Source organism: Eschrichtius robustus, chromosome X (assembly GCF_028021215.1).
Source record: "Eschrichtius robustus isolate mEscRob2 chromosome X, mEscRob2.pri, whole genome shotgun sequence".
In the NCBI taxonomy this organism is placed as follows: domain Eukaryota; kingdom Metazoa; phylum Chordata; class Mammalia; order Artiodactyla; family Eschrichtiidae; genus Eschrichtius; species Eschrichtius robustus.
The window spans coordinates 48367880-48383639 of NC_090845.1; the positions used below are offsets into that span (position 1 = coordinate 48367880).

At 49.0% G+C, this 15760-nt stretch overlaps 1 long non-coding RNA gene across 1 annotated transcript; it reads left to right on the forward strand.

The window, feature by feature from the left end:
- Nucleotides 1–6289: 6289 nt before the first annotated feature.
- Nucleotides 6290–14239, forward strand: LOC137757315 (uncharacterized). Its single transcript, XR_011072324.1, has 3 exons — nucleotides 6290–6545; nucleotides 12930–13125; nucleotides 13384–14239. It is a non-coding gene; the product is annotated as an uncharacterized lncRNA (long non-coding RNA).
- The last annotated feature ends 1521 nt before the right edge of the window (nucleotides 14240–15760 follow it).

Sequence of the window (15760 nt, forward strand, 5' to 3'; positions counted from 1 at the left end):
CTTGGTGCAGTAACCCGTTGGGAATTAGCAGAGTTGGATTGGGTGACTCAGGGAAGAAATGTGGACGTGAATGCAAAGGGGAGAAACCACATTAAGAGGGGTAAACAGCTATAATTCCCATTTCTGTAACAGGGTAGGGTACTCCATTATTGTTGGGAGAAGGCTTCCTGGTCTGAGCTCTGGGAGGGCGTCACGGCACTTTAGTGATGAGCGTCCTGAGGAACCGCCATCAACCCTAACCAGGGGGCGCTGAGTGTCTGAAGGCAGGAAGTCTCAGTCTTTACCCCTAACAGACACAGACAGCTTCTTAGCCCTGCTGAGAGTGGTGCTGTGGCACCTGAGGGAAGCTCAAAGTTGCCCTCTAGCAAAACTACCAGTGCTCCTTATGTCCTAATCCAGGTAAGGGTGGCTGCCCAGGCACTGTGCACTGACCTGGATAAGTCTGATGGTAACTGTGTGTGCGTGTGTGTGTGTGTGTGTGTGTGTGCGTGTGTGTGTGGTGTGTGTGTGTGTGACAGTGACTATTCATTGAATCGTTCACCAAGCTCCAACTGTGGTCAAGGCACTGTGCTGGATGTCTGGGGATACATAAATTGGTCAGCTGGGTAGCTGCTCAGTCAGCTCACTGACAAGGACAAGGAGGGATCACAGATACTGAATGACAAGCCTGTGCCAGGCCTTAGGAGGAGTGAGAGGCAGGACGTGGGGGAAGAGCAGAGAGAGTCGAGGTGGAGCAAGCAAGGAACTAGGAGGACCGCGTGAGGGGCAGCTCCGAGTGAGGCTGATGGCCTCACCTGGACTTGACATGCCCTTCCTAACTGTGCTCATGTCCCTGACTCCATGGACACCTGTGCTCTGGGCACAGCGTCACAGACTCCACTAGCAGCCTGCGTTCATTCAACAGTCCATCGATTGGACGCGTAGTTGCGGGGCCTACACTGGGCACCAGCCACTTGGTACTTGGGAGACATTCAGTGAACATTCGGTGCTCTAAGGATCTTGACCCAGGTTCCACTGTGAGGCCAGAACTGTGGCTGATGGGGCAACAGAGTGACCCACACGTGTGTAATGAACGTTGCAGCCTCTTTGATTAGGAGTTTCCAGAATTAGGGATCGTATGAAAGATGCAATGCTCCTCCCCCCACCAAAGGGAAGAGAATCTGACTCGAGATATGCCCTGTTTACTCCATTCTCCTGTGTCAGTTTTAACACAGAAATAACTGGTCCAAGAAGAGCTACCCTTTATTGACCAAGTACATTGAGTCGAGGTCCTTCATTCATTGAGGAAACAAGTTCGAAGCACCGACCAGACACTAGGTCTCCGCTACTGGGGTCAGTTTGGGGATGCAGGGATGATGGGGGCTGCAACCTGCAAGCAGATGACTGCCCCCTGTTGTGTGAGAAAAGCCATGGCAGGATTTAAATCATAGAACCCTAGGAACACAGAAGAGAGCCTCTGACCCCTGCCATAGTGTGCGGGGGTGTGTGGTGTGTGGGTGTTTGGTCAGGACACACTTCTCGGGGCGGGGAGGTTCTTCAGGTGGCACTTGGATCATCCACAGTTGACAGACACAAGCTGAAGAGCAGAGACATGAACACGGGTGGAGCCAGATTTCCATGCTCAGTCTGTTGGCTCCAGACCACCATGGCAGCTGGGTCAGCTCCAGAGCTGTCATGCAGCCACTAAAAACATTTCCTCTGCCTCTGCTTGCCTCTCAGTTCCTTACATCTGACAAATAGAGTGAGACTGGTGGAGACATAACTGGGGGAGGGTTGATTGCAAAGCCTCTCTGATATGGCAGAGTGCCTCCCCACAGGGGAGGCTGAAGTCCTGCCCGGCCGTTGGCTCTGAGGCAGTCCTTTTGCGCCGGTGGACTCCAGTTTCTTGGCTGCAAGGCAGCTCCTGCGAAGGCAAACACAGAGGGGGTCTTAGAACCTTTCAGGGTGGCTTTGCCCTACTGGGTGCCTGCATTTCACAGGTGGACATGGTATTGGGACAGTCATGACTTTCCTGTCACAGAACAACATCTGCATCTCGGCACCTGAATCACAAGCCAAGTGGGTTGTCGTGACCGCAAAGAAGACGGGCTTTGCAGTCGGGCAGAACTAGGGCTTGACTCCCAGATCCAGCCTTTACTGCATCAGTGACGTAACCTCTTTGAGCTTGTTTCCTTGGCTGTGGAAGGCGGGGGTTGATACTTCTCTGGATCTATGGGAAATAAAACCGCATATGCCCGGCTCCCATTATTAGCTCAGTAACTAGGCTCCGGGTGAACCATTTTACACTGCGCCCTGTGTTAGGGACACATCAGCGTGGAGGTAAGCATGCCGGGGACCTCTGGGCATCTACTCCACCCTCTGGCTGGGGTGGGGGTTGGGGTAGTGGTGGTGGAACTGGTGCCATTTCCATCTCTTTAATTGTCTTTACATATCAAAGGCACACACTTCATTTCATACTTAGGTGTGCTCTGCTCAGAGGAGTTGTACTGAATGAAGTCAGTCCTCACAGTTGGGTCTGTAGCAGGCAGAACCAGCAGTGGGGACACCTAAGGAGTTGCAGGAAGGTGCTGTCAGATTCCCTAAGAGGGTCCCCATACTGAGCACGCAGCTGATCCTTGCCTCCCTGATGACCACAGGGGACTAGTAAATCAAACCTTGCATAGGGAGGACCCGTTAATATACTTTCTCCTGGGGCTTCCCTGGTGGCGCAGTGGTTGAGAATCTGCCTGCTAATGCAGGGGACACGGGTTCGAGCCCTGGTCCGGGAAGATCCCACATGCCGCGGAGCAACTAGGCCCGTGAGCCACAACTACTGAGCCTGCGCGTCTGGAGCCCGTGCTCCACAACAAGAGAGGCCGCGAGAGTGAGAGGCCCGCGCACCGCGATGAAGAGTGGCCCCCGCTTGCCGCAACTAGAGAAAGCCCTCGCACAGCAACGAAGACCCAACACAGTCAAAAATAAATAAATAAATTTAGAAAAAAAAAAAAATATATATATATATATACTTTCTCCTGTCCTAACAGAAACTCGGACTATAAACTATAGTGAAAATCTCATCAAAACAAAGTCCATGGGTAGGGCAGTTCAAAGCCTGTTCAATTTACTGGGTCAGAGATACCATAAAGTGACAGATTTTTTCCCCATTGTTCAGCTTATCCCTCCTCACTGTGAAGCAGGTGGTCACCCTGGATCCCTCTATGCTTCCAAAACTGTGGCCAAATTCCAAAGGTCATATTCAAAGGCAACAGTGGGCCCGTATAACATAAGGCGAGAGCTTTTCTGTCTGTATCCTGTTCTTAGCAAGGAAGCCTTTCCCAGAAAAGCTCAGCCATCAGATTGCATTTCAAATCAGCTCGTTGTGAACCACAGTAAAACGTGTGTCCATGTGGGGAATTCATAATGAAATCTCCATCACCTTCCATTCGGTAAAAGTATCAAATCTGGTAACTGTGGCTTTTCATCCAGGTACTCCCCAGGAAAAATGGAAATTGCTCTACCCAGCCTGACAGCTGAACCTAAGAAGGAATCAGATAGATGAGGAGGGAGGGAGGGCATGTAAGATGGAGGGAACTGCACGTGTGAGGTTGTGAAATCTGTGGGTGGTGGGGGCCGTGGCGGGGGCGGGCAGGGGTGGCGAGGGAGGACGAGTGTGAGCACACCGGCCATCTGATGAACAGAAAGAGGTCTCGGTGCGCTGGAATATCAAGTGGGGCTTGGAGCAGAAGGAGGGGGTCTGGTGAAGATCAGGCGTTTGGGGGCAGGCAAGGCCTGCTGTGCTTAGTCCAGGAGGCTGGACATTATCCTAAGAGCAGCGGGCAGCCCCTGCAGAGTTTTGAGCAGGGGTGTCATGCCCAGGTTAGGACTTAAGAAAGCTTCCTCAGGCAGTAGGATAGACGATGCGTTGGAAAGCATCAGGATTGCTGGTGGTGGTCAAGGAGAGAGATGAGGGTGACGTGGACTAGGGAACTCACTGTGCCGATGGAGAGAAGTGTCAGGATCTTACTTAGAAAGACTTAGGAGGCAGAAAGGTGGGGCTTGATGATTGAGAGGGTGGTGAGAGAGAGGCAGCAGGCAAGGATGGCTTTAAGGATCTCTGGCCTAAGCAGCTGGGGAGAAGGCTGCCTTGCCCTGAGTCAGGCAACAGTAGAGGAGGTGCAGCTATGTGGGGAGGGGTTGTGGATGGGTTCAGTTTGGACTTGTTGAGTATTCCTTGCCTTTGGGGCTCAAACACGTATTACCTGAATGACTTGGGGGAGCTGACCTAACCACTCTGTGCCCAAGATGCCTCAACAGTGATAGGGGAATGAGACTAATAATTAAGAAAAAGACTAATTTCTGTTTCATTTATTTATTTATTAAAGAAAACATTTTTTAATCTTACAGCACAGTGCCTTGAAAAGTACAGTAGTACGGTACAACAGCTGGCCTACAGGGGCTGGCGTTTCATTTATTTAGTCTATGAGAATGTCCTCCTTTTACACAGCAGCACGCTGTTTTACTGTCAGGTACTCCCTAGGTACAATAGGAATGTATCTTCCCTCCATATATCTGCTTGGTTTTACATATCTGCTTTGTGTATTTTCACCATGTACCATGCATTGCCAACTGTAAAAGAAAAATAAATACATTCAAAGTAACAAGCGTTTGTCACATGCATGCAGAATGGCAGTCCATCAGCCTGTCTCTCAGAGAAATAGCCCCCCCTTCAGACCCTCCAATTCTTCCTCCTCTAGCCCCTCACTCCCTCCAGGGAGTGGGCACAGGGCCTTTGGGACCAAGTTTGTCTAACACTTCTCTTCGTTGTGAAGTCATCTCCAGTGTCCCAGAAGTTGCCTAGCACTTGCTGAGTGCAGTCTCCCTGTGGACCTGTCAGTTGACTAGGGAAGTCTGTAGTTTAGGAGAGAGGATTGAGCCTGATAGGTGGAACTGGAAACCATCGGTGTGTGGCTGCCTAGCAGGGAGGTGATGAAGCCACAGATACCTAGATTTGAATCGAGGCCCCACCACTTACTCCTTCTGTGGCTTTGGGCAGGTTACTTAACCTCTCCGTGGCTCAGTTTCCTCAACTGTAAGATGAGGATGATGGTCCTATTCTGGGATAATAACTCCTTTTTGCTTCCTTCATGTAGATCACAAACATATAACCTTTCGATAACTATACAGTGCTGTTCGAGCGTCGATTACTTCCAGGGCAAAAAGGGAAGCTCTCTGCTTATAGACTTATCTACTTGGACAGGCATGAAAGATGCCTGGCTCATGTTTACCATGTTCACAAGGTTGAACTTCACCTGAGCCCTGAAAAAAGCCACAGTAAAGAAATCTCTGCAGACTTTTGTGTTCCCGAAATGGCTTACTGCAAAGGACCACCCTTCCCCTTATGACTCAAGATAAGGCTTCTCATGAGTCTCAGGTGACTCCTGGGTTTACCTGCTACAAGGCCAAATACAGACCTTCCTCCTTTTCCTTAAAGGGCAGATACAGACCCTCCAGCTCCTTGTTTTTTGTCTCATGACTAGTAACTGAGATTAAAAGTCAGTCCTCCTGAAAGTAGCTAGTCACAAAGATAACCATTTCCTGTTCAGTTGACTGGGACTTCCCCTGAACGGTTTTCCCACCTGCAAACGTCCCCACTGTAACTTGTCTACTACTCTCTACGAAATGAAGTACAGTGCAAAACCACCCTGCTGACAGTCTGATCTTCAGATCTGGGGTGCTCTCCCAATTGCAATTGGTAGAATAAAGTCAGTCTCTTTATTAGTTTGTGTTTTGTCTTTCCCAGTGTGATGTATCACACGGGGTGTGATTGGTAAGAACTAGGTAAGAAAAAAAGTAACAGGAGCTGCTTCTCACGTAGGCACGCAACAACACAAATTACCAGGCAGTCAGGGAGAAGCCCGCCCCCACCCCCCTTCCAACCCCAATAGCCCACCACGACCATGCGTCGTCTGCGAGGTCATCTCCAGCGGCCGGAAACTCTTCCTGCGACTCCAGAAGCGATCATCCCTTCTACTCTCCAAGCTCCTGGGAGAGGCGCTCTGGTGCGCGGCCGGGAGGGGCGGGCACTGCCTTCTCTTCTCCGAATCCCCCAGCCCTACTGCCGCCGACCCCGGGGAGGAACCTACTCTCCTTCAGGCCACTCCCGGCTCCCTCCCGGCCCACTACAACCCAGGGAAGGCCTAAGGGGACCCTACTTCTATAAGGGGTGGGGGGTGGGGGGGTTGGGGGGGTCGGGGTTGGGGGGTGGGCGGGGAATGTCGCATCCCTATGACTTCAGACGCAGACCCGCAGACTCCTCCTCCCGTGGAGGGCGGGTAGCCTCTATAGGACGCCGGAGGACTCCTCCCCTCGGTGGTCTTAACCCTTCTATTCCCGGCGCGCCCCGCACCCCCGCCACTCTCGCCTTCCCGCCAGGTCTGAGGATGGGAGGCGGTGCACTGGCGTCCTGATGGCGGAAACCTGATCCCGGGAAAGAAGGTGCGAGAGTGAGGGATGGAGACAGGGACAGACACGCAGACAGAGGGGGACGTCTCCCTAGGACCGACCAGGTGTGCGTTAGTGTCACAGGACCAGAATCCTTCTCTTTAGCCAATTGGGATCGGTGCTCTCTCTGAGAGAACAGTTGCTTTCCGCAGATGCCCTACCTCTTGAGTATCAGAATTCCTGTTGGACAGTCTGTGTATGGCTTATTTCTCTTTCTCTGGTTGGGGATTGCCATTTTTTAAGCCGAAAGAGACGATGTTGAAACTTCCAGTGGGCCTTGGTCGACACCCGGGATAACTGAGCTAGAATCAGTGTTCAACAGGTTCAGAAATAGTTTGTTTGTTTCCTTGGCATCACCTCCCTCCCCACCTCATGTCCCACCTCACAAAATGAGACAAAATAATTGAAGTGTTTTCAAGGCAAATGCGTTTCCTGTATTGAACGCGTCAGAGGAATTCTTCCTCGAGAGTGTGTGAGAGAATTGGGTCGTGATGTGACACGAGTAGGAATAGGCACATACTTTTAACAGGCTCTTTGATTCCTGTGTTGGTGTGGAATGATTTTGAAAACTTTTACCACATGAATCGACAAGCAGCAGTGTATAATAATTAGAAAAGGAAGGTGTCTTTGGTGGTCTGGTTTTCTGGAGTACAGCTGATCCTGGGCAGTAGACCTCTACTGTGGTCAGAAAGTTGGATCTATGATTAGTTAGGGGGTCTCCGTTTGTATTTCCAATAACCATTTCCTTATATTTGACATACGTCTATTGGGTGTATTAGATGCGTCTGTGTGCCTGTGGGTTAGGGTTGTTTTGCTTGTTTGTTTTGTCAGAAATAGAAAAGTGAAGTGGCTTTGCTTGCCTGAGTCTCTCAGGGCAGCAGCAACAGAGAAAATGGATAAAAAGAAAGGATTTCCATATTTTAAGGAAAAGAATTTCCACAACTCCTTATGAGAGGGGCTGGGTCTCCTACCTAGAACGCGTTGGCATTCAATGAAATGTTTTGTGAGTGGCTGTTTTAGGGAAACAGTGGTTCTACTGTTTTTCCTTGAATATTGGCTACATTTAAAATTGTACTTGAGACTGTGTGAAATAGGTGAGTAAAACTGCAGATCTCAGTGACGCATTTTCTTTACCCAGCTTGTGAGTGCGATACAGACTCAATGTAAACCTCCGGTTTGGGCGGGGCCGACGTGCCCGGCAAGGAAATTTTGTTTATAAAGTGGAGAGAGGCTGGATGTGCTCAAAGGAAATCTGTACTTTGTTCAGCAGATTATTTATGTATTAAAGGAGTAAGTAGAGCCAAGGGAATGTTTAAGGTGGTGATGGTGAATTAAAATAGGTGACAACATTCAGAGAGAGAGAGAGATTGGTATAATGAATAGTGCAGAGACCTTTGCATGTTAACAGACGTAGGTGAAAACCGGTCAGGACCACTACCTAGCAGTGTGACCTTGAGCGAGATGCTTACCCTCTCTGATCCTCAGTTCCCTCATCTGCAAATGGGGACAATACTATTCTATATTATCCCACCCCCGGGCGAAGCCATTCCTCACCACCTGATCCCAGCATCCTGTGGCTCCGGCGGCCAAGGCTCTCATCACGCTTGTTTCGCCACTGTCTTCAGTCTGGCTCCCTGCCCGCCACACTGTGAGCTCCTTGAGGACCGTTTTCCTGCGTGAAATGTTCCCGTGGGCACAAAGTCTGCGAAAGCACAGGTCCTGGAGCCTGGTGCCCCGCAGGTGCTCAGAACATGTTTACCGTCTTGCGAGTGATGATGACGTGAGGTACACGCCCAGAGCAGTGTTAGCTGTTGTTATGCTGTCAATTTGTTTGTTGCAAACAGTATATCCGAAATGAGGGGCTAGAGCAAATCTCTCTGCTCAGTTTTCCGTTGGTCCAGGGGCTGTTTGTGTCTTTTATCCCCACATTGTCCAGAACCCTATTGTACCAGAGTAACACCCACGTTTCCCCTTCCTGGTGCATAACTATTATAGCAGCCGTTTCTCAGCTGAAAACGCGTACTGTCAATGAGCGAACACTGAAAATCCTCGGCTCAAATTTCTGTTCCTTGGAGCGGGTGAGGAGCATCCCGTCTTCTATCCCGACTCTGTTGGGAGTGTCTGGTGTCCGTCTCTTCCCCACTTTTCTTCCCCTTGATTTGGTATCTTGGCTAATCTTGAGCCTCCTGAGACTGAGGTCTGTCCTAGGTTGTGGCTGCTTTGGGCACTTTGCTGAGGGCATTGATGACCAGGTGGGCCCTGGGTGAGTATTTGTTGGATGAATACAGCCCGGACAGCCAGGCTACTTTGTTTCGTGGGTGAGAGGTGTAGCTGTCACTCGGGCTCCCATCAGCAGGATGGACGGTGTGAACCCGCTGACCGGTGTCCTGGGGCAGGTCCCCGGGAGCTCTGTCCCTCTGCTCTGCTCGTCTTCCCCTTGCTTCTGTAGCCACTCCTGCGCCTTATCCTCCCCCCGTGCCCTCCTTTGTGCTCCCACTGCTCTCTGTGTATATGTACACTGCGCCTGAGCTTGCCCTGTCTCCTGGCTTCATGCCGTGTGGTTGTGCGTTACCTTTCCGATTAGGCCGGTTTGAGGAGTTTTCTCTTTACTCACAGCCCAAAGCAGACTTCCTGATATAGTGAGCATCGTGGGTTTCCTTTTTTCTTTTTCCTTCCTTTTTTCCTTTTCTGAGGGAACAGTATGGTGTCGTGGGTAAGGGCACTAGCTCTGATTCTAGACAACCTTCCTTTCAGCCCAGTTCTGCCACTTGCTATCATATCATCTTGAGAAATTTACTTGGCCCCCTGTCTTACTGTCCTTACTGTCCTCACCTGAAAATGGGTTAATTATTCTTAATAACGATACGAACTGAGGAGGGTTGTATTTGTGAGTATGGAATGAGGCACGCGTAGAAATGTGCTGGCACGTTCCCTGTCATAACAACTACTGACGCTGCCACGGGGCAGGTTGTAGGTCAGGCCTTGCCCTGCAGGAGCTCCAGGAAGAACTTCAAGATCACATTAGACATCTGTGTCCAGCCCTAGAGGCTCTTTCTTTCTCTGCCACGCTCCTCGAGCTTTTCCCTCACACCTGGATGACCCCTCACCAGAAGCCTGGCTCTTCCTTGGGGCGTCTTCCCAACTGGAAGCCACAGACGGACATCATCTTCTGTTGTGTGCGTCCTTCAGTTCATGCCAGTTCTGTCCTCAGATGGGTTGGGGCTGCTTCCATTGCGGGAGGGTGCCCAGGGCTGGTAGCAAAGGGTGTGATGTCTTGCTGCTCCCCCGTGGCACTGGAAACTCTCTGGGACCTGTCCCCAAACTCCTCTCCCCAAAGTCATCTCCCTCCACCCCAGAATTCACAGTTTACACTCAAGCTGGGTTCCAGTGCAGCCCCTGCCAGCCCAGTCACTCTCCTTCAGCCTCAGATTCCTCATCTGTAAAATGGCAATAACTCTGCCTGCTGGTGAGGTTTGTTGGGAGACCTGAGGGAGATAACGGATGTAAAACACCTATAGCGCCCATGACCGGACACGTGGAAGGCACTAAAAAAACAGCAGCATCCCCCATCACACTTCTTTAATCCACAGCACCTGGCGCGGGATAATATGGTGACTCAGGCAATGTCTTTGGGTTGGACTGAGAAAGATGTGACATATTGGGGGCGTATTAGTCAGGCGTCTCCAGAGAAACACAACCGATAGAGATTTATTTTAGGGAACTGGATCATGGGATTGTGGGTGCTGGCGGTTCTGATATCTATAGGGCAGGTCGGCTGGCTGGAAATCAGGTTGCAGTCTGGAGTCCGAAATCCGCAGGGCAGGCCAGCAACTTTGAGTCTCACGCAGGGTTTCTCGGCTGCAGTCTTGAGGCTAAATTGTTTCATCCTCAGGAAGCCTCAATCCCTGCCCTTAAGGTTTTCAGCTGATTGGAAGAAGCGCCCCCCCCCCACCCCGCCCCATTATGGAGGGTAACCTGCTTCACTTAAAGTCTACTGATTGTCGCAGTGTCGATCACAGCCACAGATACCTTCATACAGCACCATCTAGTTGCTAACATCTGAACAACGGGGCACCAGAGCCAAGCCAAGCTGACTTTTAAATTATTCATCGTAGTGGGGAAGCAGTACATCGAGAGACATCACCTCCCAAACTGAAGCTCTGACCAGTGGGCTGTCTCTCTGGCTTCACTCATCTCAACTAAAATCTGTTCCCTGTCCTCAGAAGCCACGTGAGATGACGATGGAGACTCGAGGCAGCGGTGATTTAAGCAGAGAGTTGGTGCAAGATCCTTATTCATGTGGGGCAAGTGACTGTGGAAGGAATGAAATGGGGTGAGATGATGAATTCATTGCCCCAGCCACCCCCCTGCCCCCAGGTAGCCGACTTCAACAGGGCTGGCTGGGGTTAATGCCTTGTGTAGAGGCTCACGAGTCACGTCATGTGTGTGGTTTGAGAAGCTCGTGGGGCACGTACAGATAGCATGGCCAAATATTCATTTCACAGAGTGGATGGAGGGAGAAGAAGAGAGAAAAGAATGATCAAACGTGGGTTAGTTGTGAGTCAGTTTCTAAAGTCTCAGTATTTTTTTACAAGGTGTGTGTGTGTGTGTGTGTGTGTGTGTGTGTGAAATCTTTTCTTTATTTGAGAATTGACTTTCTACGTGAAGAAATATCATCTTGAGAGACTCCTTGTGACACGTGGAAATTGGCTGGGAGTTAACTGGGTTAAGATCATTTTCCAAATGTTTCACACCAAATGTTTGTGTAACAGGATGGCGATGGCCCAGAAGAACTGAACTAACTGGTTGAAATACAGATCTCAGTGACTGAAATGTGAAGAGACTCTTTCTGGGAGGTGTGATCATCTTAGCCTGTGTACACAGGCAAGTCATAGGATTCTAACCATGTCTCAGTAGTGTCCTTTTGTTTCTTGCCCTTGAATGTGCTGGGAGCCGCCGTTTGGTTACTAAGGTTCGTAAGTAACAGTTCTCTGAGAAAACTAGCTCTCTAGAAAAGAGCAGTGCCTGAGCAGCTGATCTAAGGTTCTAATACAGCATTTGATGTAATTTTTGTTAGCTTCACCCAAGATATATTTATTCAAAGAATATAGAGAGATGCACCTACTTCAAAATCTACCACTGGATTTTTCAAATTAGCATATAGTAAGATCAGCCTGGTTTTCTTTTTGTTGTTGTTGTTGTTGTTTCTTATAAATGTATTTATTTTATTTATTTAATTTTGGCTGCGTTGGGTCTTTGTCGCTACGCACGAGCTCTCTCTAGTTGCAGCGAGCGGGGGCTACTCTTTGTTGCGGTGCGCGGGCTTCTCATTGCGGTGGCTTCTCTTGTTGCGGAGCACGGGCTCTAGGCGCGCGGGCTTCAGTAGTTGTGGCACGCGGGCTCAGCAGTTGTGTCTCACTGGCTCTAGAGCGCAGGCTCAGTAGTTGTGGCGCACGGGCTTAGCTGCTCCGCGGCATGTGGGATCTTCCCGGACCGGGGCTCGAACCTGTGTCCCCTGCATTGGCAGGCGGATTCTTAACCACTGTGCCACCAGGGAAGCCCCCAGCCTGGTTTTCTTTTGGTGTACAGTTCTATGAGCTCTAACACATGGAGAGATTCAGGTGACCACCACCGTGACCAGGGCACAGGCCAAGTCCATCACCCCCGAAAACGCCCAGGTGCTGCCCCTTTGTTGTTTCCCCTTCCTTTGGGATGTTTCCCAATCCCTGACAGAAAGGATCTGTCCTCCTTCACTGTAGTTTGTCCTTGGCAGGGTGTCCTGTAAAGGGAATGACGCAGCCTGTAGCCTTCTGAGATGGGCTTCTCGCATGTAGCACAGTGCACCATCTTGCATGAAGCTGACAGGCACCTATCGACAGTCTGTGCTTTTCCAGTGCAGAGCAGGTGGCCATTGCACGGGATACCATTTGTTTATCCACTCATCCACACAAGGACATTTGCACTGTCTCCATTTTGGGGAAGTTGTGAATAGAACAGCTCTAAGCATGCATGTTCAGGCTTTTCATTTCTCTAGGGTAGATACCCAGGAGTGGGATTGCTGGGTCATAAGTAAATGTATGTCTAAGTTTCTAAGAAACTACCAAACTGTTTTTCAAAGTGACTGTGCTGTTTTGCATTCCCACCTGCTAAAAGTGTGAGAGTTCCACCCTCACCAGCGCCGGGTGTTGCCAGGACTTTTGATTTTAGCCTTTCCAATACGAGATTCGGTATCTCATCTTGGTATTAATTTGAAGTTCCCTAAAGGTTTATGATGTTCAACACTGTATTACGCGCTTACGTTGAGTCCCTATCCCACTTCCTAATTGGGTTGTTTGTTTTCTTACTGTTGACTTTTAAAAATCCCTTACATATCCTGAATGTAAGCCCTTTGTCAGATCTGTGATTCGCAAACATTTTTCTCCTAATAAATAGCTTCCCTTTTCATTCAGGAGGCATGAGCGATGAAATCTACTTTTTCTCCCCACACCCGGAGTCCAATGTTGTATACCACGCGAGTGCCCATGAGATTCTTCTGAACTGAAAATGAATTCTGCTCTCTGTCAGTCTGTGCTTTTAGCTAGTCCTCTGAGCTGTATTTCTGCAGAAATCTACGAGTCTTCTGCAGACAGAGGCGCTTGAGAGCAGGTAAGTTGATTGGATTCTGAACTCGTGATCTCATCAGAGAGCTTGGGAGCTCAACCATCCTGCCAGGCTTGTCTCCCAGCTCCAAGGGAGAAGGTAAGTCAAGCAGGGCTTTTCTTCTTGAAACTCAAAGGCCTGAATTCAGACAGTCACTGGGGGTGTGTTTAGCACGGGTAAAATGGCATTTCACGTTTGTTGATCCTTTCCCAGGTATCAGACAATATTCAGTGTATTTCTATCACCTTATTTAATCTCTCGCAGACCCATCATTTTGCAAGATATCAATCCTAATTGATGATGGGACTTCCCTGGTGGCGCAGTGGTTAAGAATCCGCCTGCCAATGCAGGGGACACGGGTTCGAGCCCCGGTCCGGGAAGATCCCACATGCCGTGGAGCAGCTAAGCCCGTGCGCCACAACTACTGAGCCTACGCTCTAGAGCCCGTGAGCCACAACTGCTGAGCCCGCGCGCCACAACTACTGAAGCCCGCGTGCCTAGAGCCCGGGCTCCGCAACAAGAGAAGCCACCGCAATGAGAAGCGCGCAACGAAGAGTAGCCCCCGCTCGCTGCAACTAGAGAAAGCCCGTGCGCAGCAACGAAGACCCAGCGCAGCCAAAAACAAATAAATAAAATAAATAAATTAAAAAAAAATCCTAGTTGATGAGGTGGGAAAGCAGACTACAGAGAATTTAGGGGAGCTGCTCAGGGTCACACAGGCCGTCAGAGGAGGAGTGACCCACAAACCTAGGCATACTCGATTCAGAGCCCACACTCTTTATTTTTTTAATTAAAATCGACATACCATACTGTATTAGTTTCAGGCGCACAACAAAGTGATTCCACATTTTTAAACATTAGGAAATGAATACCACGATAAGTTTGGTTACCATCTGTCACCATACAGACTTATTACAATATTATTGACTATATTCCGTATATGTACATTCCATCCCCGTGACTTATTTATTTTATAACTGGAAGTGTGTATCTCCTAATCCCTTCACCTCTCTTACACAACTCCCCACCCGCTCCCCCTCTGGCAACCACCAGTTTGTTCTCTGTGTCTCTAACTCTGTTTCTGTTTTGTTCCCTGTGCTCACTTGTTTTGTTTTTGAGGTTCCACATACAAATAAAACCGTGTGGTATTTGTCTTTCCCTGTCTGCCTTATTTCAGTTAGCATAATACCCTCTAGGTCCATCCATGTTGTCGAAAATGGCAAGATTTCATTCTTTTTTTATTGCTGAGTAATATTCCATTGTGTATATGTATACCACTTCTTCTTTATTGATCCATCTATCGATGGGCACTTCCATATCTTGGCTAGGGTAAATAATGCTGCAGTGAACAGAGGGGTACATACAGCTTCTGTGATTAGTGTTTTTTGTTTTCTTCAGATAAATACCAAAAAGTGGAATTGCTGGATCATATGGTAGTTCTAGTTTTTGGGTTTTTTTTTTTTTAAATTTATTTTATTTATTTATTTTTGGCTGCGTTTGGTCTTCGTTGCTGTGCGCGGGCTTTCTCTAGTTGTGGCGAGCGGGGGCTACTCTTCATTGCAGTGCGCGGGCTTCTCATTGCAGTGGCTTCTCTTGTTGCAGAGCATGGGCTCTAGGCTCACGGGCTTCAGTAGTTGTGGCACGCGGGCTTAGTAGTTGTGGCTCGCAGGCTCTAAGAGCGCAGGCTCAGTAGTTGTGGCGCACGGGCTCAGTTGCTCCGCAGCATGTGGGATCTTCCCGGACCAGGGTTCGAACCCGTGTCCCCTGCTTTGGCAGGCGGATTCTTAACCACTGCGCCACCAGGGAAGCCCCTAGTTTTAGGTTTTTGAGGAAACCCTCACTGTTTCCATAGTGGCTGCACCAATTTACATTCCCACCAACAGTGCATGAGGGTTTCCTTTTCTCCACATCCTCGCCCGCATTTCTTACTTGTTGTTGTCTTTTTGATAATAGCCACTTGACAGGTATGAGGAAGCACCTCACTGTGGTCTTGATTTTGTAATCCCTGATGATTAGTGATGTTGAGCATCTTTTCATATGCCTGTTGGCCATCTGCATTATCTTCTTTGGAAAAATGTCTATTCAGTGTTTTGCCCCACTTTTTAATCGGGCTCTTGGTTTGTTTTTTGTTTTGTTTTGTTTTGATAATGAGTTCTATGAGTCCTTTAGATGTTTTGGATATCTACCTCTTTTCGGATATATCACTTGCTAATATCTTCTCCCATTCAGCAGGTTGCCTTTTTGTTTTGTTGACGGTTTCCCTTGCTGTGTAAAAGCTTTTTAGTTTGATGTACTCCCATTTGTCCATTTTTGCTTTTGTTGCCCTTGCCTGAGGAGACATATCCAAAAAATTACTGCCAAGACCAGTGTCAAAGAGCATACTTGGCTACGTTTTCTTCTAGGAGTTTTATGGTTTTAGGTCTTACAATTTAGGCTTTAATCCATTTTTTGTTTATTTTTGTATGTTGTGTAAGAAAGTGGTCCAGTTTTCCCAGAACCATTTATTGAAGAGGCAGCCTTTTCCCTAACGTATATTCTTGGCTCCTTTGTCATAGGGGTTTATTTCTGTCAGGGCCCACACTCTTAAGCATCCCCAACCGTACCCTCCGTAAAGGCTGGGGAGAAGTGGGAAGAGCTGGTG